At 35.8% G+C, this 27,394-nt stretch overlaps 1 protein-coding gene across 5 annotated transcripts in view; it reads left to right on the top strand.

Moving 5' to 3' along the window:
* CNTN5 (contactin 5) overlaps window positions 1-27,394 on the top strand; it is a 603,369-nt gene that overhangs the window by 508,977 nt on the left and 66,998 nt on the right. The gene's annotated exons all lie outside the window — the stretch shown is intronic.

Raw genomic sequence — 27,394 nt, 5'->3', positions numbered from 1 at the left:
GGCAAGAATAACTGAGATTGTTTGATAATCTCATAAGGGAGAGGAGAAGGTGTGTACATTTCTATTACTTTCAGGGATTCTGACACAGAAAGTCGGCCTAAATTTAGGAGCCAAATTCCAGCAAAGGAAAAATGTCAACTAACTGTGTTTCCATGTTTCTCTGAATATTTTCAAGTTGTGTTTTTTTTTTTTTTATTTTGTTTTTGTTTTTTGAACTTTGACCTTGCTTCTTGTTCAATACATATCATATTCCAGAGTTCAGTTCAGTAGAGATCAAGGCTTTGGGATAATCACCTGAAATCATTCAAATTTCTCTGAGTTTTATGTAAAACATTCTTAAATGTCAGTGTATGTTGTTATCTCTCTGAAGGAACAGAGAGGAACTTTGAGGACTGAAATGTGACTTTAACAAGGACTGCCATTATCCTAAGTCACTTAACTCTTTGGATTCCTTATCTTGACTAGTGTGATGGGAGTAATGTTTCTAATTCATTCTGCAGAGACCCTTCAGGGTTTATTACTCGTATAATCAGAGGTAGTAAGGGACCCTAGAAGGTCACTTGTCCTAGTCCTGATCAAAGTTGAGTAAACACTGAATCAGACCAGTCTGTCATAATACTTTGATGTATGTTGGAAAAATACTTTTCAATAACAAATAGTAGCAATCATTTTGGGGGAAAAAAAATGTGTGTCTTCGTATTGTGGCAGTGGAATAAACTGAGTTAGGGAGAGAGCACCTTCACAATAAAACTCAGTCTTGGGTTCATGTCTTCAGAGTTTGGCCAGTGTCTTCACATGTAGTTCAAGCAAGAACTTTCAGCTACCTAGCACAGGACAGATTAGTTTTAATTTGTATTGACCAAAATACGATGAAAAAGACTATGGCATAATAGTATTTTGTGCTGAATTAAAATTATTGAAACTTTATATTTTTCATTAATTTAATTTTTAAAAAAGGTTTAAAACTATTTATTTTCAACTTAAAGATTTTTTTTTCAAGTGATTCAAGTCTTTCTAGTGCAACATTATACCATGTGACACATGTAGCAGAAAATCCCTATTTCCTTGGACTATAAAACAAGTCTAAGTCTATTTCTAATTATTTTTTAAACTGTTGTAGTAAAAAAAAAATCTATTTGAGAATACTTAAAAATTTTATGGTTTGAAATTATGTGGGATACTATGGAAAAGGAGAGCCTTGTTCTGATAGCTCACTGATTATGTCATTGACCTTAATTTATGCATTAATATGCTGGGATCGTTCCTGACCTATGTTCAAACCTGTAATAGCAACAGCAGATGCAGTAAATAAACCTACAATTTGGTAACATATTAGACCAAAATATGAAACATATTAGACCGAAATCTCACCAGGCATTTATCTTCTAAAAAGGATGTAGTCTGCTTCTGTAGCTTGTGGACCCTGAACTGTTTTGAATTAATACAATAGGCTTATTAAAAAACAAAATTGGGCACTTTAAGTAGCAGAATTCTTGAGGCAGCAACTTTTATATTTTCTGTTTCATATATCGTTGGCAAACCACTTGCATTGCCTTCCAAGTACAATTTTTATTATGGTTACAAACTGATGCTTTTTTTTTCCTGATTACGTTTTCTATATTTCCTATCCTGGAAATAGCATGGCCAGAATTTCTTGTTTGTCCTCTGACCAGCTTGTAAAAGGCCACCACACGACATGTTCCAGAGTGGCACACTTGTGCCCCTTCAGCACATTTTTCAGGGCAAGTGAGCAAGTTATGTCTTGTTTTGTCTGGATGTATTTTTCGTGGTTCATTATTTCCCAGTGTATATTAGCTTCTGATTGGCTGGAATTGTCAACAAGGTTAAGGTCTTTTTACTCATAAATCATTAAAGTGCCTTTGAAAAGCAAAGAAAATGTACAACTTTCTAGTATTACATCTCCTGCCTATACACGTTTTTCAGTCAGAAGATAAACAGTTGAGTCCACTGAGATGGGAATGAAATAAGCTCCATGAATATCTGAACATATCCTGCCTTTCCTCTAAGTGTTGCATATGTTCTTACTACCTAAATGGAAGAACCTTCCATGATGTCTGCAAGAAACAGGAATAGGCACAACTGTATTATCCTTCTATCAGTCAAAAAACATGCAAATGCTTAATCCTGTAGTTTCAGACGTTAATGTCCATGTCCTGGCCTGGTATAAATACAGCTCCAATGTCTTCAGTTATCTCACTCCAGTCTAGGGACAGGCTGAGTTTAGCCTTCTGCTTTTTTGTTGATGTTGTTGTTGAAATGAAGTGACTCTGCTAGTTGTCAAATGTGATTTCTTTTTGTATTTGTTTTTTCTATACAACCAAATATTATGTAGACCAAATTAGACTGGGATGTAACAGTGTGTTCAGCAAATTTTGGCATACTATAGGTTTATGAAAGCAGGCACAACACGCTGACATCAAATCCAGTTACCATGTCGAATATTGCATTGTGATTTTACTGCAAAGATAAATAGAACAAAGGACTTTTATCAGCTCAATCCAAATGTGCTTTGCTGGTAATTCAAAACATTGAACAAATCTTGCTGTACTCTGCAACATATCACAGGAGCTATTTACTATACAGATAGATAGCAACTATGAAATCCAAGGAATCATAGTTTCTGCTACCCCAGGACAGGTTCTACAATAGCTTGATACATTCTGAATTGTAAATCCATTGGCAATAGACAGACAAGACTGACCTTCCACATTAATGGAAACATGCAAGAAGCAACTTGTTTTTTCACATACTTTGCATTACTGCCAGGGGATGATCCACTGACAAGAACCTGTATGGTTGGAATGATGTCCTCTTATCACTAAATGTTCTTAATTTTCTCCTGTCCTGAAATGTGTTGTTGGATGCCAAGCATATACTACTTTGTCAATGCTCGTGAAAAGAGCCAAAAACGGACACAACAGTCTCCTTTTCTACTCTATAACATGAAGAAACATTCTGAGGGAAGACCTCATCGCAGTCTACAACTTCCTCTTGAGGAAAAAGGGGAGGGGCAGGCGCTGATCACTTCTCTGTGGTGCCCACTGACGGCACCTGAGGGAATGGCCTGAAGTTGTCTCAGGGGAGGTTTAGGTTGGATATTAGAAAGAGGTTCACCCAGAGGGTGTTTGGGTACTGGAACAGGCTCCCCAGGGAAGTGGTCACAGCACCAAGCCTGACAGAGTTTAAGAAGCATTTGGATGATACTCTCAGGTACATGGTGTGACACTTGGTCCTGTGCAGGGCTAAGGCTTGGACTCAATGATCCTTATGGGCCCCTTCCAATTCAACATATTTTCCAAGGTTAGAACTGTAATAGGCAGCTAGATGATCTAGTCTGGATTGCTTTACACCTCAGGTCCTCCTAATCCCCTGCCAAATAGCATGTTTGAGTATAGCATGTCTTTTTCTAAAAAGGAACCTAGATTTCATACAAATAGGTAAAAAGATATGGATCTGGTTCTTTCCATGGTAGTTCTGGGGATTTCCTTCCAGTAACTGATTTTCATTTGTTTGTCTGTGGCTTCCTGCTATTTGTACTTTTAATCCCTTTCCCTTCCAGGTTGTGACCTCCACCTTGCTTCAGCCTACTTTCAGGTAGTCCATTAAAAATTATTTAATGGTCAAGTTTTACTTTTCTTGAATAATCATGCCCCTATGAAAAAAAAAAACAAACCCAAAAACCTAACACTGAACCGCCCCCCCCCCCAAAAAAAATTGAACAAAAACTCCTAAAAACCACAGAGCGTACCGTCAAGTTGGGTACCATATTCATATGTCTCTGTGTTTGTCTTAACCCTTGTCTAATAAGGGTGAAATAAGAGACCAGTAAAATACATTAACCTTGCTCAGCCTCTGCACTGAGTGATGGATCTCCAATATCAATCATAAGTAGTAGGGAAATCTCTCCACTCAGGCTCTGAAACACAACAGATGCTTCTCTGACAGTTTTCATTAAGCTAAAGTAGTGTATCAACAAGACTACTTCTGAATTTTTGAATTTGGTGTTATCAGTTTTCTTAGGAATAATAACCATTGCAGATTTCTCTTTTGACATTGAAACATGGCACTAAACAGCCAGCACCTCTGCTGTTCTTACATTTAACAGCAAAGTAAGCTAAGGAAAATAGCCTAAATTAAAAATTTAGGGCATTAGGATCTGTCCTGCAAATTGATAGTAAATAACTATTTACAAAACATTCAATGCAGGGGCTTGAATGAAATGTAGACAATTCTTAAGACTTTTATCTAATATCCTAAGCTGTGCAGTGTTAATGAATGTTTACAATTACCATGAATTTTAACTACCGCTCAGCTTTATTTTTAATTGATTTGTTTACAAAATGCATGTGTTAGTCACATTAATGTCATATTTTATCATTTTCAAAATTACCTGATGGCAGTTGAGGAACTGTAGATGGAACATCTTGTTTCTGTCTTTTTGAAATGCATTATGAGAGGCAATACAATGAAAAATTAAAGTTCTTATTAATTTATTCTTCTGAAGAGAGTTCATAACAGATTTTAGTATAATATACTTTCTCAGACCCATCTCATTTCAGTATCTTATGACTATGATTGAAATTATAACCCTGTAAACCTTTTATTTAAATGTTCCTGAAATGTAGTTTTAGGTAATGAGCAATTAAGCATGTTACAAAAAGTTAAATCTTAGCCCTAGGTGTATTATGGGTAATTAAACCTCCAACTAGAGAGGGTTAGTCTTGAGTTCAGTATGGCAAAATGTGTATTAATAATACCAACATATACTAAAAAATCTGTTATAACATTGAGATTATTAGAAGCCTATTTCCAACATAATTCTTTTCTTGTATCTCTCATTATTTAATTACATAAGTGCAAATTTTTTTTTTTACATAATCAGCACTGTTTTGATTGATAAAGTGCAGATAAGATGTCAGTGTGGTACCCTACAGAGTCCTGGTACTGTAGGCATGCAAAAAGGAGGACAGGATCAGGCAGGGTCTTCCAATTTTCTTCTATTTTGATCTCGTCCATGCAAAACCAAAGCTGTAAAATTAGTTTTAAGAGCATTTGCAGTAGTGGCACTTATTTTCAGAATTGTAGTGATTTACGTAGAACCCGCCAAGAGTGCACAACAATATGAGATGCTGATTTTGCTGTACAGTGCAACAACTTGGTGCAAAGAGGCAGGCTGAGTTTGGGCTACCTTCATGGACACAATGGGCATCAGGCTGGTACTGAGACTAGTTAAAGAATTAATCTAAGAAACAACCAGACGTTCAGAGTATCTTCAAAGCATACGATTCTCTACTACCTGTTAAGCTGATGCAGCTGGTGAGGCTAACATACACCAGCACAGATGGAAGTAGAAGATACTACCTAGTTCTGCTATTTCCAGTCTGAAGTGTTCCTTTTTGTTTTCACTGAGCTTGATTGCAAATGCCAGTCTATAATTGAGTTCCGTTTAAATATAATTATATTAATCCTTTTACATGTTTGCTCCTTTGTACCTCTGTGAACAAATGAATTAATTTTGACAGAGCAGAAATGGAGCTGCCAGACACAGAGCATGGATTAAAAAGGAATCAGAGCTCCTTTTCCCATAATGTTCCTTACTTTTAACCAGGAGGTATTTATGCAAAAGCACTATTCAATTCTGTCCTTTGTAGACTGGAAGGGAGAAACTAGTCAAATGTTGCACAATCTTTGTCAATTAGTGTCAGTATGGAAGAGCTGGAATCGAGTGGCAGTTTCAGACAGCAAGACAGCACTGAAGTATGTTGCTTTTAAGTCCTCTCAATTCTTTACTTTGGATCAAAACCAAATTCCACTACAGTCATCTGATGGGGGTAGCTGATATCCTTACTAAATGAAGTACATACGCCTTTCTGAAGGTCTGACTCCACGCACCTGTCATTCTTCTGATTTTATTCATCAGGCAATCGCTGTGTTCCTGGAGCATGACAAACAGCAGCAAAATTCGTTCCATGACCTTGATAATGAAAGTAGGAAAGCAGAGAAACCTTGAAAAATGCTGGGTTTAACAATCACTGTTTTAGCAGCTTAATAATTTAGTGGCTAGATAAAACTGACTAAATATGTTTCTTTTTTAAGTTTTTGCTGAAAAATAAGGAAAAAATTTCAGCTTTCAAAGCAGAAAGTGTATTTTGACACTCTTACTTTTTTTTTTTTTTACTATTGTATACATCTTGGATGAAAATGAGTTCTTTCCCTCAGTGACTTATAGAACTACTCTTAATATTTTATGTTGAAGGAGGAATCAAATTCATAAATAATAAATCTAAACTTCCTAGGTGGAACACACAGGAATATAATGAGTTTCTGTGAGAAATCACAGATTTAATGCAATAATGCAGTATTTTATTGTCAGTTAACACTCATTTGCTACTACTGCATGAGAATAAATTATCAGTCATTAATGTACGCATTCAGATGAAGATAATTACTGTGTTCTTCACTGATTTTTTCTACATCACTTAGCAGGAATGCAAATTGTAGAGATTAAAAAATGAACAAGTGTATTGCAGACAGTGGGGTCAAAATGAATGATGTATGATAAAATATTTTGTATTATTTCATAGAATCCATTCAGTTATATCTGAAAGCCAAAGCCATAACCACAGTTAAATAAAATGAGGGGAGTAATTTGATAAAAAAATAAAAAATTATCTCAGAATAAAATATTGAAAATAAAGGGCGAAAAAAACCAGTCATTAAGGAACCCAGCTCAATAGAAGGGTCTCAAAAGAAGGGATGTGTAGAACTCAAAAATAGGTGCTTGCTAGCACATTCAGACTGAGTTTCAGAAGACCTGAAACACTCATGTCCTGTGTTGAACAGGGACGAACAAAACAAAAGCATCTATATAACAGACAGGTGAAAATGTGTTCTGCCTGTATTCCAGACCTTTCAAAAATTATGGAACTGAGTTACTATAGACCTGAAACTCATACTGACATTTTAGGTGTTGTGCCTCATTGATATAAATGTAAGTAACTACAAGAATTTCAGCCATCAAGATCAAGGAAACAATCCCAAAAACCTATACTATTTGAGCTCATTAGGCCTTTCTGAGTGTGGGAAGAGAACTTTCGAGCCCCAGAGGTTGGTCATATGTTTGCAGCTTCTAAATTGGAACCACCTCTTTAGCTGGATGATCTACTCACTTTCCTTGCATGGACAGAACTGTATTGTAACAAAGTTAAAACCACAAGCAGACATTCGCAATGACTTTGACTTAAAAGGTGCTGGGCAAAGGCTACTTGACTGAATGAAATAAGTAGGTGCTCAAGAAGTCACTGAATATTTAGCTCAATGTCGATAATTTTTTACTTCGGTTGTCTGGTATTCCTTTGTCAATTGGACTGAGCAGTACGTGAGCACTAAGGTTACCATGCTTCCATTGTTATTATTGGTAGTGACAAATTTGCTGGATTATCCAGGTTTTTCTCGGAGGAATATTTAATTACTTAATAAGAACTTTTTTTTTTTCAAAAATCTTAATTGAATATTGTTGATGTCTAATTCTAGCCCAAATATAGATGGTGGGTTTTTTTCAAGTTACAGAATATCAGGTCACTGAAACTACTTTTTTTTTTATTGTCCCTTTTTGGTTTTATTCTATGTACACAGCTCAAATCTAGCTTCAAAATTTTACAGGCTGAGGTGCTAACATATGTCTGGAGCCTAAGGCCATCATCTTTTTCATATTTTGTTGATATGTCACTGGGAAAAGGCTCCACAAACTCAGTGAAACTCATCAAAAGAAAGTACTTACCCTCAAGTCTCAAGAAATTAAGTTTTTCCCAGTTTACTTGTGCACATCATGTGCTGTTTCTAGCACCATTGTATAAAAAAAAAAAAAAGCCAAATTCGATGTCTTATGCATTCTTTTTTTTTTTTTTCAAAGATGACAAGGAGCAGTAAGTCCAAGCCAGGATTTTAGAACAGCATAAAATATTATTTTTTTTTCTTTTTCTTTTTTTTTTCATGGAGGGGATTCACACCTTGATAGTACAACATTCATATCACCATCATTGGTTGGTGAGGGAGGTAATAACACAGTGTGTTTTCTCTTTATGTTTTTTTTTTTCCTCTTTATTTTCTTTGACTTATCAGAAGTCAAAGAAATTTTCAAGGTGTGCCAGCACTGAGGCAGTCATACTAGTTGCAAGAATGAGCAGCAAGTTTGGACATCTCTTCTCAAACTTCTCACAGAGGATCCCTATCTTTTTTTTCTTATTTCATATTTATAGGTACATATAGTACAGTACAGATGCCAGTCTACCCATCTATCTGTCTAGTTATCTGTGAGCAGTCTTTGGCATGCTTCAAAATTCTTCATTTCAGCCCTTCACCCCTTCCTGAACATTAAACTGACCATTTCTCTCCCCTCTGAAATATTCTTCAACCTACTCCTTATGTTTAAGAAGCCAATACCCATGAATTCAGAGGAAGAGTTGAACCCCTCTAATGGCAGTCAAAAATGAAATAAGTTTCAATAGAGTAAGAAGGAACAAACAAGAAAGGACTTAGATTTAGAAATTATAGATAGTGAGGAAGAGAGAGAACAATTCACATTTCTTAATGAATATTTTGTAAAGAACTAATCTAGAAGCGGTAGGTACCTTTTCCAGGTGTTTCTGCACCTTTTATTTTCACAGCATGGTGTTATTTAGCTTCAGCCTTTTGAATCCATGGTCATTTGTTTGGGTTTAGTTCAATTATGTCTAACATAATGACATCTCATCCACTTTGTTGGATATATTCCTTGATGTGCTATAAGATTTAGTTTGTTCTTCATTACTGCTCAAGATTTATTTGATTTCAGTATGTGACTTATTTGTCACCATTATCTATGCAGTTACAAATACACTGCTCTGTGCCCACAGACTTCTCTGTTATTGAGTCAACCTTATAGAAACTATTTATTTATTTTACTCAACTGGGTCTGGCAAAATCATCTGTGTACCACTGTTGGGAATTTGAATTAGGTCTCTCAGTTTTTGAATATTTCTTATGTTCATCTGTGTACCACTGTTGGGAATTTGAATTAGGTCTCTCAGTTTTTGAATATTTCTTATGTTTTAGCTGAAAATAATAAATGAAGGTGACACTTCTATTATCATGTTTGAGCACACACTTTATCAATTTCTTAGAGTGACTTATTTTTTTATGCAGTAGTACAGATCTTATTCATCTATGTACTTCAGATATTTAAATTCTGAATTCTTTTCCTCTTGAACTTAAACTAGACAGCTGCTTTGGAATAAAAATGCTTCAGTGCTTTATAAAGATAAAATATATGTTTAATAAATGTAGAAATTTATTTCTATTTGTATAATCACATCCCATATATCTGCATTAATGACAAATATTTAAAGCTAGGAACGACAGAAAATCCCATCTCTATCTTTCTTCTCCTTCTTATAATAAAATGCAAAAGATTTTTGTTGCTTACAGGAGAAAACAGATGACTTTGTCTGTTATCCTTAATACACGAATTAAAATGAAACTATGAAAAAAAACCAATATATGTTTAACAAATAGTTATGAAAGTATTGTGGGACATTCTTAGTTATTGCATGACTGAATTCTTAATCTAGAATTACTGCAAAATGAAGGTCTAAGGATAGAAATAATGCAAGGGAAAGGATCTTTTGTTAGCAAAGTAATACAGATGAAAATCAAGTAAAGTTTTGAGATTACTTTCTTCAGATATTCTAAATCTATAGTCAGCTACTGCAAGAGTTTTGTCTTTTTTTTTTTTCTACCAGATTCACGGGTCTCTGCATGTTGATTAGCTGTTGAATTGTTTCAGATTGATAGTTATTACAAGAAACCTGGTTAAATAGAACCAGGTGCTGACATAGTTACCAATGATGGATCACAAAAAATAGTTGACCTACATTCACAGGTTCTCTATTTGGTAGAAAGACAGTAATGAACATGAAGATGATAATGTTTTTCCATCAGTATGTCATTCCAGGTATATGCGCTAAGTTAGGGCTCAAATATTAAGACTGTTAAATAGACACAGAATGCCTATTGCATGTGGTCTGCCGATTCCAGATGTAATTGTACCAATTTTGAGATAATGGGCAGGATCAAAGGAGAAATATTTTATACTTGTTCCTGAAAGTATCATCAAGGAATTTTCTTAGATACAAATTTTAAAAGAAATATTATATGGGCTCAAGCAAAGATTTTTGTAATACCAAAAATAATCAAGTGTGTATGACAACAACCCAGAACTAGATTTTTATATTTATTAACAGAGTGATTGTCCACTTCCAAGGAGAACCACAGAGCAATCTATAGCACTCAGGTAAATGTGTTGCCGTTGTGCTTCATTCTGACTGCATCTTCACCGTGCATATTACAGGTGTTTTACATCTCAAACTTTTTTTAAAAAGAACTATTATATTGAACTTGTACTAATGGTGAGAAAGTGATGTTATGCCAGTGGTTTAATTGTCAGTCTTTCACCAATTTGAAACAGAAGAAGTGTCTCTGTCAAAGGAGGTAGGTGAAAGAAAAATTGGAAGCAGTTATTACATTAGTGAACTAAGATATTTTAGCTATTACTGAGAAGACTTTTCTCTTAATCTTATATGGAATCTGAAAAGCATACATTAGGGGAAAACTCCATTAGTATGTTAATATTAAATATTTTTTCTTTTGTGTTAACATATTAATTTTAAATAATATATGTATACATTCAAATTCCTGTGCTGCGATACAAGAGTAATTTCACTCCCTACACGCACTGAGATCAAATTTATTCTATTAAGATTAGAAAGTCTGTCAAACAGAGAGAACTTCACCTGTAGAAGCACTGTGTTCTACACTGGTGAAATTTTGTTGCTTTGCAGAAGCTCCTCCTATGGCTGTGACTCACAAGACAGTAAGTCCACTCTTAGATTGCTTGTTCTGAAACCAAATATGCTGATGTTGTGTAAGAAAACACTAAAACCAGCACAAAAGCAATTGTGAAGTTGATTCAGAACTGTTGGGTTTTTTAAACACAAATCAAGTCTCAGTAAACTTTGTGTGAATTAAGTATTCTGTCCTCCCATGCCATTAGAAAGCAAAAAAAAACCAAACAAAAACCCCCAAAATGTAAGAATGCCATAAATTCTTAATAATGAGTTTTGGCAAATTTGATGGAAATGGCTATTCTTCATCTGTCTCAAATTTATGGTGGAAAATGATCCAGAGTGATTGTGAAATGACAGAATAAGATCCAGTGACACTAGGAATTAAAAACAGTTTTTTCTAATTCCTTCCATAAGTTTCAGAGCTGAAAATAGTAAAATTTGGATTAAATATGTCCCTGCTCTGCAAGATATTTTTAGCAATCCAACCTGTTTCCATTTTAAGCAGATCTGTTTTCCAGTGCATTTGTCTATGTCTGAGTTTCTTCAATCAGGTGTATGAACTTTTAAATTGAATGTTTGCATTTGTGGATTTCATTTTAATAGTTTCATATTAATTAAATCAAATGAAATGAAATCTTATGGCTAGTGTTCCACACAGAAAGATCAAGAACTAGTGTAACAACATACAATAAAATTCAAGTCATTATTTAATTGCTAAGATATTGTTTAGAAATGGTGATTAATTCATTTGGCAATTACAAAGATGAAAATGGTAATAAAGCAATTAGAGAGAGACATATTGCCTTAAATGAAACAAGTCTCAATCTGTAAATCTCAAGGAATACAGGCTTAATTTAAATGGAAACATTTTAAATTCCTTTTATTTAATATTTTCTGATAAAGATGGTGATTTTTGCCCAACAGGCAATCTTTTGCAAATGAAAATATTACTCTAATAGCAATTCAGGATTTCTGTTCAAGGAGCAGTGATTTATTTAAACAAACTTTCATACATAAGAATATTGATATGTAAAATAAGTTACAAAAAGTAAAGGCTTGGCATTATTTATTTGGAAGTCAATTTTGTGACTTGCTACAAAGCTTAGTCAGACAAAACCTATCAAATTAATTTTTAAAGTCGCTGTCTTTGATCCCAAACTTTATTCTTTTCCATTCATGTCATCTCATAGTGAGTACTTTGACTAAATGGCCAAATTTTACTTTATTTCTTAGAATGATCCAGAACAAAGATATCATACACAGTTTATATGACTAGTGATGTAAAAATTTGAATATTAAAAACATTTTTTTTAAATATTCAGATCAAAATATGCTCATATTTTTTTCAAAACCCAGGGAATTCTGGAAATCTGGGGGAAGGAAAAATAACATCCTGTAGCAAATTTGAACCTTCCACAACCAAGGGTAATTCTATGGAGTTAGATACCAAAATATTATCTCTAGAATACCTGAATATCATCTAACCATTAATTATCTAGTACAAAATATTATCCTATAATATTATCTTTTTTTTATGTTCTGCAAATTGTCACCCACATGGATAGGAAACCAATATAATTTACATTTTAAACATACATTTGTACCATCACAGCTAAAAATATGGTGCAAAACAAGTATTGCATCCAAGAATTTCTTGATGGTCTACATTTTTCTCTTGTTTATAAATAAGTGAGCAGTGGGCTACCAAATTCTGATTGAGTTTGAAATTCAGGCAGAACATTATCCAAAAATTTCCTTCAGAAAGTACCTATCCCCAAAAGGTGAACATAACAAATGTTTCAAATGGTTCGTTAGGCTTATGTGTTGTATAAAGTTGGTAAAATTTCTATAGGAAAGCAGAATCAAAGCATAAGGAAAAGTTTTGTCATTATAGTGTTCTAGCCTTCTCCAAGTATTCTTAGATTATTTCATCTTTAAAGAGAAAAAATAGAATTGCATTAAAGACAACCTAAAAAAATAGAGAAAACAAAAAACTTGACTGATCACACAGTTGTAAGAATTAAAGCATAACTGAGCTTAAGATCTCAAACACTATATCTTCAAACTCTCAGATGTGAAACCAGATCAGAAAAGTGCCTAACGGGATTAAACCTATATCTTGACTCAAAGCACCTTGCTTTCTGGTGAGCTTCTGGCTTTGAGTTTACAGTGATGTATAATATCAACAACATAAACATTCTCATTTCGAGATGAAAATACCTGTAGAAGATGTGATATTAGCTTGGAGCTATGAAGTTCCTTTATAGTCACAGTGAACATGAATCTTTTATCTCACCCTTTGGGTTTTTTCGGGGGTTGACTTTTGTGTTGGTTTTTTTTTTTTTTTTTGTGACAGCTTTGCCTAAGGGCTTCAGTGTGTAGTGCTTTATTCTTTTAACAGTACCTAGCCTTCTTTACTAATTGTGACTTTTTGAATCACAGTGCTTAAGTTCTAGAGGAATTCAGAAAAGCACTGGAATTCCTCCTAAAGGGATTAAAGGCTGCTAAAAAAACCTCGGACATTTTCTCAATCCCAATTTGTCCTTCCTCACTCTTCTAATATCTGTTGTCCTGCCTGTGCAAAACTCATGAAAGTTCTTGGTCCTTGCAAGAAATTTCTTAGAAACTAGTAATTCAGTTTTCTTGTATCATGACTGCTATTTGCACACCTTTACAAGGATGGCAATAATAACCCTCTTAATTCCTTTGTTTAGCAGTCATCAAGCCTGAGGCTAAGACATTCTTAGTAATTTAGACAGTCATTATTTTGTTGATTGAATAAATACCAAATGTGGAGAAACAAATTATAAATACAACCAATTCCAGACTGATGAAGAAAAGCTTCTAGATGCTTCTTTTCTATCCAATGAGGTAGAAAGAGTAGTCTGTGAAAGAGCAGTCAATGGACCATGGTTCCTAAATGACTCAGAGGTCTCAAACTCTTAACACAGGTATCATCACTAATGACATCTTTGCAAGGATAATTACTGCAAATCCATACTTATTTCATGTTTGGCAGTAGGACCAACTGATTAACAAACTGAACAACCGAAGAGGCAGGTTGTTAATTTGTTCTGGTACAGACTACAGGCACAGAATGTGTCTTCCCTGCTTGGATTGCAAGAGTAGCTACACTCAAATTGCTGAGAATTGATTCTACATTCATTGCATCTCCTTTTGTATTAAGTAAAACCCATGGCCCTTTCCATTATCATTAATTTTAAGTCTATTTTCCTCTTTTCCACTAACTGTTTGTATTTTCATAGAATCATAGAATATATTGGGTCTAAAGTGACCCTTAAAGGTCATCTAATTGCCCCCCTGCAACGAGCAGGGGCATCTTCAACTAGAACAGGTTGCACAGAGCCACATATAACCTGACCCTGAATGTTTCCAGGGATGGGGTATACACCACTTCTCTGGGCAACATGTTCTAGTCTTTTACCTCCCTCATCGTGACAAATTTCTTACTTATGCATAGTCTTAACCTACCTTCTTTCAGTTTAAAACCACCGTCCCTTGTCCTATCACTACAGGCCTGTCGTGGTTTGAGACCCCTAAAAATCCAATTTCCAAGTCCAAGCCCCCCTCCCACAATTTGTTGCAGTGTGAGAGGTTTTTCCAGACATAACACAACTCAGTATGGGGGGAAGGGAATTAAATTACAGTTTATTGCACAAATAAATATTACAATACATTATATACATAATTCTAACTATCTCTCCTATGGTAAAGCAATATTTACATTAGATCAAATCTCCTTTCCCTCCAATAAAAGTTCAGAAGGGAAGAAGGAAAGATCCTTTCCACTTTTAGGGCAGCAGTGTCTCTCCTCTTCAAGGTAGTAGTCATAGATGGAGGAGTAGCTGGAATCTCTCTCTCTCTCTCTCTCCATTACACACAAGGGGGTCTCCTCTCACCCCTCTCGGCCCTTCAGCTCCAACCGAAGGTCTCTCTTCTGTGGGCTCACAAAAGCAGGGACAAAACTCACCTTACCACAGTCATATCATGGGGTGCAAGACATCCCATGAAAGTCCCTTCCTCGAGGGGTCGAGTTCCCTCGAGTCAGAACGTTTAGGGCAGCTCTCAGTTCAGTCTTTGCTCTAAGCTTCCTACCAGAGCTCCTTTGCTCTGTCTCAAATTGCCAGCATGTCAGCAGCAGGAGGGGCAAGGCCACCTCCTCCATATTCCATCCTGGTCCAGCTCTCAGGATGTCTCCAAGCTCTCATGTCTTCTCTCTCTCTCTCTCTAGCTGCTGCTGCATTTCGGGACTCCCTAAGAGTTTGGAAGTCCAACCCTCCTCTCTAGGAAGTCTCAGGGTTTTGGGACAGTAATTCAGTCTTACCCCCAAAACAGTCTCTGCTGAGTTTTCTGTCCTTTGTTGCCAGCTCTCCCTCCTGCAGGAACATCTCTGCGTCTCTCAGCCTGGCTATGTGCCATCTCGCTGCTTGCTACCTCTTTCAGCTCTTGGCCACAGTGCTCTGTTCAGTGCTGCTCCGCCGCTGCTTTTAGTGTCTTCTGCTGCTGTTCATGGTGGAGAAACTCCTCCAGCCTTTGACGACGGCATCTGGTCCAGTTTTAACACTACACCGGGTCTCCCGTAGTCTCGGGGCTTGCTATCTCCTCGTGCTCTCAGACCATGGCTGCCTCTCTCCAGCTACTTCATCATCCTTCTTTTCCGGTCTGTTATAATATGTTGATTTCAAAGGAGCAAAATGTAGCTTGTGATTGGCCCTGCACCCAGAAACACCACCGCTTCGGAGGTTACCACTTTCTGACTCCACGGGAAACCACTTTTTACCCTAGGACAAGGCCCTGTTAAAAAATTTGTCTCCCTCTTTCTTCTAAACCTGCTTTAAGTATTGAAAGGACACTTTTCTGAGTATGAGGGACAGCTGTGCAAGATTAGTGGTAAAGGACTCACAAAGGTAATGTTACAGCACTATAAAAATACGCTAATTGAACCAATTTGATTTGATTGAATAAATACCAAATGTGGAGAAACAAATTATAAATACAACCAATTCCAGACTGATGAAGAAAAGCTTCTAGATGCTTCTTTTCTATCCAATTAGGTAGAAAGAGTAGTCTGTGAAAGAGCAGTCAATGGACCATAGTTCATAAATGAATCAGAGATCTCAAACTCTTAACAGGGGTATATACATATAATTGAGCCAATTTGATTTAGCTCAAATTCATACTATCAGTTTGCATTTGACTCTCATTAGATTCAGTATTTGAAGTTATAAATCAAAGTACCTCCACAATAGAGATAAGCCCAGAGGTTAGAGTGCTTTATAAATGTCCACAAACAAATGTCCCTGTATGAGCTTGAAACCTGTCAAGCAGCACATTGAATATACATATATTTCTGGGTACCACATATTAAACCTTATCAAGGCCAATCCCCACCCTTTGCTTTTTAGGCTTTAAACTACACTCCACTCTCAAAGGCATGTTTTTACTCTATCTCACTGTGTTCACTTCCACAACCCTACTGCTAAATGGTAGCTTAGGTTTCTGCTTTCAATAAAAACAGTAAATAAAATCATCTTAAAGATCTTTGGTTTACTCACTATGCTATAAAATCTTGAATTAAAAGAAAGTTCATAAATAATCCTATAATCATATCCAAGCAGCTGTGTGAAGAGCAATGTTAAGGTTCTGAGTTCAAACACTCAAAACTCAAAAACTAGGGGAAAAAAATTATGACTGAGGTTACAAGTGTAATCTTGGTTCAGCAGGAATGCAAGTACGTGTGACAAGAGGATGAGTCAAACAGAGTTTTGAGGATTTGTCTGCAATTTTCATCAAAGTGAGCACACCTAAAGCAGCAAAAATCTTTGAACCACAGGAGCTATGTTTTCTTAGAAGTGAAATAAAATCAAGGAGCATTTTTCAAATGAATAAGACTTGGTGACAGAAAGGTGAAGCTATAAACAGATTATCCCCATCCACTCTGTCCTTGGAAGGCTCATCCTTCCCTTCAGGTTTGTTCTCAGTTCAGCAATCTTTCATCATGTTTCAATAAACCTGTATGTAGTCCTCTCTGTATTCCTAGGAAAAACATCTTTCTTTTCATTGCCTCTGATCCCTGACTGTGTCTTTTCCCAGACCTCTGAATAGAGGGAAAGAGAGATGCCAACATGGTAAACTACAAAATGATGGGCAAAACTGCCATCTGTCACTCTCTGCTCTAAGGACACATTCACGCTACTACCTTACACAGCTTAGCCTTGCCAGGTCCCTGGGAAGTAGTCATCTGGTCTAATAGATTCAGAGTACAGAAGCAAAGTTAATAAAAAGAGATCAAATTCTTTTAAAAGGCTAGAAAATAATTCTGTGTGCAAAAGTGAGATGTGAAGACATAGTAAGCAAAGAGATCTCTCTTAATTCAGTACTCCTCTTTGTCATCCTGAGAAGGGAGCTTGCTGCAGTTATATAAAGTTATAAACTGTGTTTTCTCTGATTAGTTCTCTATATAATTATAGGACACAACTGCATGTCTGGCACTGGTTTATCCCCAGTGACTCAATAACTTTTTCATCCTATTTTCTTTATTCTATGCTCCTAGCCCCATGCCAACATCACTGATAATCGACTTCACACGTAAGGTTAGGGAAGAACAGAGGTGGTGCAAAAGTTAAGAATGCTCTTTTGTGCAGGAAAGGAGATTTAGGGAAGAAAGAATAAGGAGCAAAAAAAGGTTGAAGAAAACAAATAGAATTTAGGAAAACAAGGAAGCTTATATCACTGAAGAAGTATTGTGGTTTTTTTTCTGTGCTGGTGAGAGAAGATGAATATTTACTGAGCCTGTTGGTATGAAGGGAGACAGTAAGCTTGGATCTGTGTACTATGTGAATGCCCCAATGCTGCTTTGACTCTCAAACAGGGAGAAAGAGCCAGTTTTTAGCATTAGAGTTTCCCATTGAAATTACAACAGCAGAGACCTTTGAATGATTGCACAGCTGCCATACCACCAGTCCGTAGGTGTGACACAACTGATGCCACACAATAATTCACTTCTGCCTCTAGACCAGTATGGGATCCTCTCCAAAGCCTGCTGTCAACTGGTGGTGTGGCACCATGACAGTTTATATCTTGAAATTAGCAATCTCCCACCAATCATCTGTATCATCTGCGAGTTTGTGATCTCACCAGTGTGATGTAATGATGTGTACCCAGACTTACCATGATAAATAAATATGAGCTCAGGGGCATTATATCCCATCAATCAGAGAGCTTATGGCTGGTAGAAGCAAGATCAATCGAAGACCCATCCAAATCCTTCAAACGATGTGGGCATCCAATATCACAACACTAACAATCTCATCTCCTCTCCAAGTTCTTCTCACTGGTTCTTAATGCCTCCCTAGTCTTTCCAAAGCCTGTGACCATTGCAACTTTCCAACATTGCAAAAGCAATACAGACACTGAGATACAGGATATAGAGGCTCCGTGTGTGTGGTTTGTCCATAAAGCAAAATGGACTTGGCCTAAAGATATCTTATTTTTCACATGGAGTGTTTTTCTCAAAGAGGTCTAAGACCATTTCAATGTGCATGATGGGGCACCTAATTCTAAAACAAGAACCATCTTTGGGAGCAGCCTGGTGGAGTAGAATAGATAGAGTCACTGATTTTTTTTTTTCTTTGCACCATTATTATTGTCACTTATGCTCTATTGCACATAACTTGTGTCACTGCGGGAATTCCATCTGTTCTCTTCTATGCACAGCAATACAGCTGTAGACACATATGTCAGTTCTAAAAAGAAGCTCTTCCTACTGAACTGTTATTTCAACTTGTAATCAAAATTTTTGAGTTGTGGCTGAAGTGCAAGTTATTCCAAAGTAAACTAGAGATTTTAAGGTTCAAACAACCCTAATCAATAAATTGTTTGTCAGTAAGAACTTTTTACCCTTTTCACCCACAGTAGCAATGTGATTCTCTGGAGGGAACATGTGTCTTTTTAAGTGCCTTTTCCAGTTAATAGACTGTATTTCACCTTGTGACACAAGAATAAAACAGATTTCTCTTTACCTAGTTTTCCAGCCATAGTACCAGATTCCCTCCCAGAATGCAAAATGAACTCAACTGACCTGAAAAGTGGTGTCAGTAAGATCATAGTCCATTTTGGTCAAAATCCCATTTGCAATTCCTACAGTCTAGAAGTATTTTTGTGCTGAGCCAATGCTTTCAAACTGTCTGTCCGCTGAACTGATTGTCTCTCTCTCCTGAAAGATGTCTGCATCCACAGGTCAGACCAAAAAAAAAAAAAAGAGAAAAATAATGTAGCTCAGTCAGCTTTACAGTTTAGTTAGATATATTTTTCTAACCTCTCATAAAATTTTAAACATTGCAAGACTCTGTAAGTAGAATCATTAACTGTGAGTTTACTATCAAAAGAGAAAAGTAATTACAGAGAATTATCAATTAGAAGAAAGGTAGTACTCTAGAAAAGCTGTCTTCCAGAACAAATGTCCCTATGATAGTTTTGTATGTGTTACAGAAACAGTACAGCCTTTACTCTGCACTGCTATCTATAATGGAGTCTTCTGACTCCTCAGCTTGCACCAATATCTTGATAAACAATTACTTGTTCCTTTTGAACTTGACTTTTGAGCACACCACTTGTTGAGGATACAGTCAGGAAGTGTGTTGAATGTAAATGGTGCAGGAATCTAGATCTATAACACAGAGATGGATTAGGGCTGCATCACGGAACTATAGAGGAAAGATTGTTCATCAGGTGTGCATTTACTCCTCACATCTTTTGTGAAGTCTGTTCTATCCCACAGATTTCTCCACTTAAAAGTTCCCGTCTCAAGTAGTGTGAAGTAGTTTGAAGTAAAAATGGAGCCATGAGATAGCTTTTTTCTCTATCCTTTGCTTTCTTTCTGGATGTAGCGACAGATTATTTAGATCTTTCTTGCTAGATCTACTTGTCAATGAAGATGACAGAAAAAAGAAGTGCTGGAATTTCCAAGGGTAAACTCAGAAATATTGCAGAACTGAGCAAAAAAGTAATGACTCCCTTATTGTTCACAGGATGGTGATCTCTGATTTGAATAATCAGAGAGCCAGCAGGGACCTCTTACTACAAAGCAGGACCAATCATGCTATTCTATCTAGTACTATACTAATCTATGCCGTTTTTGTTACGTACAGTCTACCAAGCTTATCAATGTTCAAGATTCCATAAACATCTCAGAAAGTTTATTTTGAGAGCTAAAACAATCTGTGTTTGAATTATTCTTTTCTGATTTTCAGAAGTCACTTTTGTACTAAAAAGTTCTTTTACTCTATCCCTTCCAAACCTGTATCTTTTATGAAAACAGTGTGTCAAACTAGGCTGTAGTCCAGCTGAGACCTTATGGTTACTAGACGGGAAGAAAATATGGGCCATTTTGCAACAGCAGCAGTTAGAAGACCAGCAGATTTGAGGAGCATTGCATCTTACAATAACATTTCTAAACACCTAGTAAAGAACTTGTAGCTACTGGCCCACGCAAAATGTACATCATGATAATGGAATCTCCCCTCCAAAGAGTTTCTACCTGGACAAACATGCAGCAAGTGCAGACTTTGCACACTCTTCCAGAGGCAGCATACTGATGAAAGCAATCACTCTTAATCTTTCAGGATCTAGACCTACCATATGATAGAAACATAATTAGATCTTCTCCAGTTGACAACAGAGTCAGTTTGATGTGAGGATGAGGCAGACATTGCCATATTCATCTCTTCTGTCTTTGAACTACAACTGAGATTACACATATGAGATGGTTGAAACCACAATTTTGCAAAATGCACTCAAAAGTAAAAATTACCAGAATTATACATTATTAGCAGAATCTATCAGTAGATCATTAAAACTATCTCAGTCCTCCCATAGCAGGAGCAGATTAACCTCGCTCTCCTGTCTATTTCTAGAAATGTCAGGAAAGAATATGCATATTTTGGGGTGTTTTGATGCATTTTATCAATGGGACACCGAAAGCATGTATTTAAGCACTAATCCTTTTCAGACCTCAGGGCAAATTCTCTTGCTGATTTTATTCTCAACAGTCAGCTTCCTTTACAAGCATCCAGTTATCACTTTGACTGCTCACCCTTTGCCATCTTACTTCGGATTATGGCATTCAGTTCTCAGTGACACTAATTAACCGAGTGTGTATGCAAGGGAGAGAGCACCACAAAGCAGAAACCAGCTCCATCAAGGTGGTCTTAAACAATGCATATTAATTAACTACAAACTATAATGGGTTGAGGGGGACAGTTTGTTTGTTTTCTTTTTCTTGAGAACAGGAGTCTAATGCAAAAGTGATCAATTGTTCTCTTCTACCCAACTCTTCTATTCACATGAAAGCAGCAAGCAAGTAAGGTATCTCTAACAATAATTTTTCAGAAAAGTGGCAAATATTAAATTTCATTGCTGTGTTACATAAAAATACAACTTGAAGTTAATATTCTGGTAGTTTTGTTGTAGAACATGAATCAGCAATGGAAACCAGGTTCCATCTGACTGGACATTACTACAGAGCTTACAATAATAGCAATAATAATAATAATGCTTTAGCTAAATGACTTCTGCCCTAGGCATATGAAAACTTCCCATGTAAATATCTAATTAACAGTCTTCAATTTACAAGAATCTCATTTGAGTGAAAACTAAGTTTCTGCTGTTCATATCAAGTTAATGTTAACACTTCAAGCTTAGCATAGTTTGGCTGTTTTGAGAGGTGTCTTTATGTAGTACAAATCAAAATAGAACCATGGAGTTGAATAAAATTATGTTGTTTTACACTGGTTAAAGTTCTGACCCTCTTTGAGCACCTGGTCTGTTTGAATTTTACCTCTTGCATATGAGTCTGCCTTAGAGTATTAATGTTGCTTTCCTAGGTAACAAGTGAAACATGGAAATATCTTAAAGTAACTAAAGTTTTTCCATGTATTTTTCTTTTTCTGGGGGAACTATGCAGTCTTACAAGCATTTTGTTATTTCTAATGCTTCTGAGGAAAATAGAATAAGTTAATAATTCATTGCTGTCACTTAGAAACATGGAAAAAATTATGGTGATAAGGCTTTTCCTTGAAAAGCAGGAACGTTTCCGAAGTAACAGAATATTTCTGACATTGAAAGAGTGTGTAAAAAAGAGGAATACATTTAATTATTAAAAATATTAAAATATTAAAATATATATTAAATTTAAATGAGTCAAGAGTATAATATGGATTTTTTAAAAAAAGAAAAGAATATTTTAATAATTTTAGAATATTTTCAGTATGTTTAGAGATAAATTGTTCTAAACTCAATGTATTTTATAAAAGCTTTTAAAAGATCTCTTGGACTATGATGCAGAGCAGAAAATGGCCTTTGCTACCACTTTCTTGAACAAGTGTTCCTGGAACCCTTATTCTGACATATCTTCTGAGCAATACTCCCAGTTTACCTTATTTGCACAAGATGAGACACATTTTGGGGTGAAATATTTGAGCAGAATGGCAAAGTACAAATTTTCAATATGTACCAACACTTACTTGAGTGCACCAGTAAAAACGTAGGATAATTTAAATGTCTGCTTTTTTGTACAATTTCTGTAGATAATAGATTACTGATCTGAACTTCTTACATTTAGACTCTGATTCCATTTAATATCTTAGAACATGTTTAAATTATAGCGCCTTTATATCATCCTTGACACTGATGCTATTAAGAGTCATTAAAGCAAACTATGAGTTTAAACTTTGGTCTGATAAAGTCTCCATTGAAACAAATGATGACCAGCTGATTCATACAAAAGAGAAAGCACTCCCAGAGACCACGTCAGTTCTGACATATCAGTAGTTTCCAGCCTTTACTGCTCAGCAACACTGCAGAAATCATACTTAGAACAGTATGTGCTTAGAACAGAAGCTAGGGTTGTTGCAAAAAATTACTTTTCATGTCATTCACTTGAAATTATATTTACATACATTGACAACATTTGCACCAGTGAAAGCTGTGTATTTTCATGAACAAATGTTCCTGTGCAGCAAACAGCAAGGACAAAATGAGGGGTGTGGTTATGGCTCCTTTGAAAGAAAGTGCCCTAAAACACAGTTTGCACAGATTGGCTTAACTAGAGCTGGAAGTAGCTGGAAGTAGTTTTTGGTACATTAATAGTAAGTCTTAGCATATTCCAATCACCTAAGATATCACATACAGGAATTGCACCATTATAAAAGTTTGAAAATCGAAAGTGAAGAAAATTCTAACAATTTTGTGCTTTGACAAGGGATTGGGCCAAATATGGTTATGTTTCTAATTAAGTCAACAATATTAAAATAAGATTACTCTATCTAGGGTGATATTGTTAAAAATGTATATAACGTAGATGACATTTTGCTTATCTAAGTGTTTTTATTATAGCAATAACTCACATCCATTTTCTGTAAGCATTAGAGGCTTGTGCATCTTTTAAGAAGGAGCAAGAAAAAGCAAGGGAAAACGAGACAGCCCACAGCCATTCATGGAGAAATAAAGATTTCAACTATTTACAAATACTTGTTCTGATTCCTTGTAATCTACATTAAAGGATACTGACAGATCCCAAACCCAAGCTAACGTGAAATGACAGATTGCTCATATCAGAACACTGTGAGGGGCCACAGGCTAAATGAGTCAGTGCAGCTTCTCTCTATTTGCATCTTTAAAGTTCTTATTTCCAACATGCACACAAACCAATTCCATACTCCTGGTTTTGGATCTCAATGTAAAATGCACCACCACCAAAAACTTTTTTTTCTTTAATCCAGTTACTAGGTGTTAAAGTTTGCAAAGGTTTTAACTAAATGCAGTGCTTCCCTGATTGCTGTGATTATTTCTCTGGAGTGCTATAAAAACTTACCTTAGTTTGAAAGTCAAAAATAATAACAAAAAATTAATTGAAAACAGAGAAAGATACAAGGGTGTATTGCCTAACAAAACTGCTAATTCCTCCCACCCAAAAATGGCCACACATTTGACTTCTATTTTTTCTTACTCTGTAATTGTTATTTAATGAATATAAACCTTCAGGAATAAACTACCTGACATTCATTTCTATTAAGATCCGGACACTCCACCCCTGTCTGCTAAAAGTCCTCTGAAGGTTGTGTAGCCATTGTTATGCTTGCTGCCTCAACTGCTCAGCTCCTTCAGCATCAAGAAACCATTTCTAGCCACAGCATCAAGACATCTGTTTGTGAGAATCTGCTATGAATCATGCAACAGAATGAAAATTAGAGTTTCCTATTCTCATTATCTTAATCTTGATGGAAGTCTCTGCTCACTGATTTTATGTGTGATAGGGAGAACAAATGCACATCCTGGCCCCAGTGGGTCAAGGTAAAACTGTCCCTGGTGATAAAGAGAGATGAAAATTTCCAATATCAATTTCCAACATACAACAGTATGTCCTCTACTAACAGCAAATAATATCTGAGAATTTCTATTTCTATTTGCCTTTGCTACATAGTCCTGTTAGTTCGGAGTCACATCTACTACTTTTCTATGAGTCCACTTTGAAATACTGATCCCGTTGTGTTAAAGAACCATATATTTAATCACATGTTTAGCAACCTTTTTATATTCTGGTAATTTTGAAAAATAATGGTACAAAACCCAATTTTTTGTTCCAAAAAAAGAAAATTCACTTCTGTTCAGCCAGTTTCTTAACAATCCTTAAACATATTTAATCAGTCATGAAAATCATTCTTGAAAACCATGGAAGATCAAACCTACATTTATTTTCTCTAGAAAATATTTCTTAGTAAATATTATAAATAATAAATCTCATTCAGTGTACTTTAGTTAAATCACGTTGAATTTTATCTTATAGCTATTTGTTGTCATATCTTAATTATTATTTTCAAATAATTACTGCTAAAATCTTTGTTGCAATTGATCTTAAGCCAACATGTTTTTTAACATCAAGACATTATCAATCGTGTCTTTTTCTTCATGTTATAAGACAGAAAACTGTTTTCTACAGAGATGCTAATTTTATGTGACACTGTTCTCAGAATCCCTGTATGGACAACATCTGTCTCCTTTATGTGATTACAATGAGTTTTTCTCAAGTACAATAATCTCCAAACTATCATCTTGATCTCTCATCTGTCTTTCTCTGTTGGTTCATCTATCATCATCTTTCCCTCAGTTTCTAGTTAGTTAATAATTCTGGGTTGGGTTTTTTCCTGAATTATCCTTAATTCTACCCCAACTCTATTCTCCTTTTTTGCTTCCCTTCTGTTTATGAAATTACAAAACTTTTTACTATGGTATTTTCTTATTAAAATATGTAGACATACTACACAGGTGGTCTCTTCATGACTGAGAGATATTGGCAGGGAAGGAGGAGAAGTCTATGTTCCTGCTGTGTGCAGCAAGTGTTATGTGAATAAATAAAGCATTTCAGTTTTCATCATAACCAGGCCTCTGGCTCTTTTCCAAAACACTGAAAAAAAGGGAGGACAGATGAGTGCTAGGCACTTTGAGGAAAGTATTAATTTCTGAGCCAAATAACTCATCAGCAATTGTGTTTGCAATTCCTTTGATTGAGCAATTACTCTTTTCCTCATGGATGGCAACAAGTTTTAGCTAAATAGAAATGTAATCGATAATATATGTGAGATTCATTAGCTAATCTCTTATATGTATCTAACCTTCTTTTCTTCCAATCTCAGAATGAAAAACAGTTTTATATCAGGACTTAACCTGTGTATAAGCTTTTATAATTTGCAAACACTAAAGGAATGTCCTTTCATTTGTCTGATCCTGACAGTATATTGATGAAAACTATTACTGTTCTGCAAAGCCTATTTTCATACTAATGATAAGATGTCCACAGAGCATTGAACACTGAGCATCTCCATAGGAAAACAAAACTTACATCAAGAGAAAGTGAAGGAAGCTTGCATCCCTGTCAGTTTCTAAAGCAAGTGTTTCTTCAAAGGTGTGACATATCATAACAAAATTTCAGACCTTTTTATTTACTGGAAAAAAATTCCAAAACCTCAAAACTATGATGCAGAGACATTTGTTTAATATAATTTTGTTTTCTATAAAATTACCTGTAGACAAACAATGTGACTCAAATAGTGATGTATATTTGTCTAGAGCAAGACAGGGTGCATCCTCAGGTTGCACTAGGGAACCTGAGAGTTGACATGTCCTTCCTCTGCCCCATTCACTTTTGAAGCTATTATTTTCTTCTGTCCCTCTGCTGAGAGCAGTGAGTGGTTTCACATCTGAAGTGAACTGAAGCATATTTTTCACTGAAATGAAATTCTGTTTTCTCCACCATAATGTTTATAAACCTCAGACGATAAACCACCATTTTTTCACAGAGTCAGAAAATAGGGGATATTATTCTTTTCCTGAGGAAAAAAAAAGAAAAAAAAAAGAAATAAAAAAGAGGAGGAAGAAGAAGATATGCTGTCTCATATTAGTGATTTAGTCTGAGCACATTATTGAATCTTAAGCCTATGGTAAATCACTCCTGGTATAAATCAAAGATAACTCAGCTTTGCACTTTAACAAATTCAGCCTAGAAAGGGAATTCCTTCGCTTTCCTGGCTGCTGAAGAGTCCAACCTAGACATGTTGAAAGTGCCATACTCCTGGTTAAATACTTCTGAAGAGTAAATCACAACCTTGTACCCTCAATGATTTTTGATCATAGACTCAACAGGGGACTCCCAGTAGAAGGAGTGTCAGTCACTATTGTAACAGATAGAAAATCCTCTCTGGGGAGGTATATCTAAAAAGCCAGCCATCACTGGGGAACAGCCACTCACCTACTTAGACTCTCTAACACAGAAGTCTTACCTCAGTTTTAAAATACAGAAGAAGGAAGCACTCCATCTCCTCCTCCACTTCTATGGGATTATTGAAAGCATTTGCTGAGGATTATCTGCTTTCAGTGTCCATGGCTCCTGATGGGTTTCCACCTACATCTCCTAAGACCATTGAGAAAACCACAACCACTATCTAACCTGGGAAGGGATACACAGGACCTGCAAGAGCTTGGCTTAAATGCCATGGAAGAGTTGCATTCTTCCTTTTAGCCTTGTAGTTCTCCGTCAGAAAAGGAACAATGACTATTCTCTTCTAGGACTGCAGCTTTAAGGTAGAATAAATTCAGGTTCTTTGTCATTTTAGAATAGAAAAAAAGTGTTAATTTTCACGTAACTTAATGGACATTATGATTAATATTGTGTAAGCAAAGCCAAAATTTGAAACTCCTAAATGTGAATGGTTGAACATTTCTCATGAGTATGCTTCAGTGGGGCTACTTGCCAAGAGGTGTAGTGGTGCTGCAATCATACAGACTCAAACAAAAAAATAGAAGCCAATCTACAAAAAAGCAGATAAGTCCCTTTGCTATGTAGTCCCATTAATTATATTTTGAGCAGATACAATTAATTTAATCGGGGGGTTTTCTGACCCTCTTTTGCATTTTGC

The sequence above is a fragment of the Manacus candei genome, unplaced genomic scaffold (genome assembly GCF_025592945.1).
Source record: "Manacus candei isolate 608988 ecotype Guabito, Panama unplaced genomic scaffold, ASM2559294v1 h1tg000014l, whole genome shotgun sequence".
In the NCBI taxonomy this organism is placed as follows: domain Eukaryota; kingdom Metazoa; phylum Chordata; class Aves; order Passeriformes; family Pipridae; genus Manacus; species Manacus candei.
This window is presented reverse-complemented; position numbering and strand designations above follow the sequence as displayed.